Genomic DNA, 3,554 nt, shown 5'->3' on the forward strand with positions numbered 1-3,554 from the left:
ATTGATAGTGCATGCCAGAGTTAGCCAACACTGCTTTTCATCTCTGACTAGGAATATCCAATTTACAACTTACTACAAAATTTCAGTGCATCGTTATTTGTCCATGATAGGAATTGAACTCCACATACATGGTCCCCAAATTAATCAGTGACAAGAAAGCACTGGAGAACACATTCATTATCCAATCCATACATTGCAATTCTTTGCTTCAAGGTGGGCTGTCAATGAAGACAATATCTGTGGAGTTCAATTCCTATTATGATATATAACAATAATTCATTGAAGTATTCTGGCAAGTCAGGTGCTTCTAGCCAGAGACAGATAGAATGAAAATAATATTGTAATGAAAAACAACATTAAAAGCCTTAGGACCACTGCTCAGCACAATAGATCAACCATTATTCCAGAGGACTACTGATGGTATATGCTACCCATTCTTTAATAGAGAGGTTAAAGATTTAGAATGACTAATGAGACATAATATGTTGGGATATGGACAATGTATAAGTTTGTTTTGCTAGACTGTTCATGTTTGGAACAGGAGTTTGGTTGTGTTTTCTCAATTTCAGATGAGGCTGAGAGATATAGAAGGCAGATTTTTGCTGATTGATAAAAAATAAAATTTAATTGAAAAATTGAAGGAAGTTGATTTATGTAATTTATGGTAGTTATCTTCTACAAAGTGACTGCAGATACTGAATTACTGAATACTACATCATTGCTCCTAGGGGATATGCAGAATTAGGACCTTATGAACCTCTGGTCACAACATTTATTTTAGCATTTGACCTCACATATAGATTAGCAAATTTTCTCTTCCTTTTTTTGTATGTACAGCATAGTTGTATCCTTAAAATTGAAATCATAATGCACATTATTGTAATTCATGCAAGAGTAAAATTTAACCAACACAGAAATTTTTTTTTCCATAAGATATGTCATAGCATTCTTGTACTTAGAAACACTAGGAAACACTTAAACAATATTCTTGGAGGCCAGTTTGTTTTTAATTTTTTTTATTTATCTTGTTAAATATTTTCCAATTAAATTATAAAAAATTAAGATTCATTTTTTTTTAATTTTTAGTTCCAAATTATCTATCTCCCTCCCTCCTGCCTCCTCTACCTTTGAGAAAACAAGCAACATGATATTGATTATACATGCAAAGTCACAAAACATTTTTAGAATAGACATGTTGCAAAAGAAAACACACGTGCATGCAAAAAAAAGAAAAAATAAAGAAAGTGTAAAAGTATGTTTCAATCTGCACTCAGAGTTCATCAGTTCTCTCTCTGAAGACAGATAGCATTTTTTCTTCCTGGATCCTTTGAAATTTTCTTGTATCATTGTCTTGATCAGAGTAGCTAAGTCTTTCCTAGTTGATCATTCTTAAAATATTGTGTATAATGTTCTTCTAGTTCTGGTCATTTCATTTGCATCAGTTCATATAAGAGTTTTTAGGTTTTTCTGAAGCTATGCTGTTCATCATTTCTTATGGTAAAATAGTATTACAGCAAATCATATATCACAATTTGTTAAGCCATTCCCCAATTGATAAATCACATGGTATGCATAGTTTACCTTTTGGGCATAGTTCCAAATTGCTCTTAAAAATGATTAGACCAGTTCACAACTCCACCAACAGTACATTAGTAGAATTTAGTAGTATTTAGACTTAGTAATTATGATCAACACAATGACCTACCACAATGCCAAATGGTAAAGAAAGAAGGAAAACCTTCATAAAGAGGTAGTGGTTAGAAGCAAAATAGATTTTTGAGGAGAGACAAGCTAAAAAGAGAAAAAGAAAAAATAAATAGAAGAAAATAAGAAAGGAAATATACAGTTAGCAATTATAACTGTTAATGTGAATGGGATGAACATGCTCTTAAAATGGAAGTGATAGATTAGAAATCATAACCCAATAATATGTTGTTTACAAGAGACACACTTGGAACAGAATAAAATAAATGCACAGATAAAATAAGGGCTGGAGCAGAATTTTATAAGTTTCAGCTGAAACACTTAAAAAAAAGGCAGAGGTAGCAATTGTCATCTCCGATAGGGCAAATGCAAAAATAGATCTAATAAAACACGTAATCAGGGAAACTACATTTTGCTAAAAGGTGCCATAGATAATGAAATAATATAAAAAAAAATTATAGCAAGCTTCTCTGATAAAGGCCCCACTTTTCAAATATATAGAGAATTCAGTCAAATTTCTATAAGTAAAAGCCACTCCCCAATTGATAAATGGACAAGGGATATGAATAAGCAGTTTTCAGATGAAGACATCAAAGCAAATAATAATCACATAAAAATGTTCTAAATTACTATTGATTAGAGAAAGGAAAATTAAAACAACTCTGAGGTACCACCTCATATCTATCAGAAATGACAAATGCTGGAGGGGATAAGAGAAAACAAGAAAGTAGAAGTAAGGAGGAAGTTCTTTCTATACTTGAGGAAGTTTTCAATATAAAGATGCATAAAGTGGAGATGTTGTGTGTTATGTTCAGAAGTTTTGAATTGAAAACATTATAGACCAGTACATCTGGAACTTATAGTTCAAGGAATATAGTCATGTTTAAGAAAACTGGAAAGCTGGGAAGGTGCCATGTTGTAAAGAATTTTAAATGTCATACACAGGAGTTTTTATTTGATCTGAAAGGCAATAGGAAACCACTACTATGAACTGTCTATTCCTATCCTGTTATTTATCCATTAAAGAGTAGGAGGAGTTGGATTCTATTTTATATGTCTACATCTTATCATTCTAATACCCCCTAAAATATAAAAAAAACCTTCCAAATAAACACAAATTTTTAATCACTCCCTTTTATGGGTATAAGATATGCATTTTCACCTTACTAATAGTTATACAGAAAGAACTGTCACATAAACACCATCCACAAAGTTTTGCTAACATCTGTTATTATCCTAGAATGTAAACAAAGTCATTTTGATCTGACGGAGATCAGGTGCAGTGCTTAAATATAACACCTCCATTCCAAACTCAGAAGAGAGGGAAAGAAAATCAATGTTCACCAAATAAAAAAAGTATAAAGAAAAAAAAGTAATTTCAAGGTTGTTACAAGAAAGAGAGTAAAGACTGGAAAGATAGATTGTACAAATGACTCAACAGTATACTTCTAAACAGTTTAGAGTTGGTGGAGATGACAGTATAAATCATTTTGATATAATTCAAAATTGTCCCAAAAGCCTCTCCTCTCCCAACACAGACCACATTGCCTTCATTTGCAAAAGAAGTTGAAAGTTCTTTTGGGCAACTTATAACTGATCTATTAACTAACTTTGAAAAGTAAGAGCAAGTAAAAGTCTGTTACCTAAAAATGGGAGGAAGTACGTAGACAGATTCCTTTAGACCATTCTCATTAGCTTGGATTTAGTTTATTATAATTACTCAGGTTCTCAGCCATTTTGGTCAACATACACACACACACACACACACACACACACACACACAAAACTTTTCTTTTTCTGAATTCTTACAGCTTATAATTTTTATCACACAATTTAGCCTGAAATTGTAC

Source organism: Vombatus ursinus, unplaced genomic scaffold (genome assembly GCF_900497805.2).
Source record: "Vombatus ursinus unplaced genomic scaffold, bare-nosed wombat genome assembly UNPS02015255.1, whole genome shotgun sequence".
In the NCBI taxonomy this organism is placed as follows: Eukaryota; Metazoa; Chordata; class Mammalia; order Diprotodontia; family Vombatidae; genus Vombatus; species Vombatus ursinus.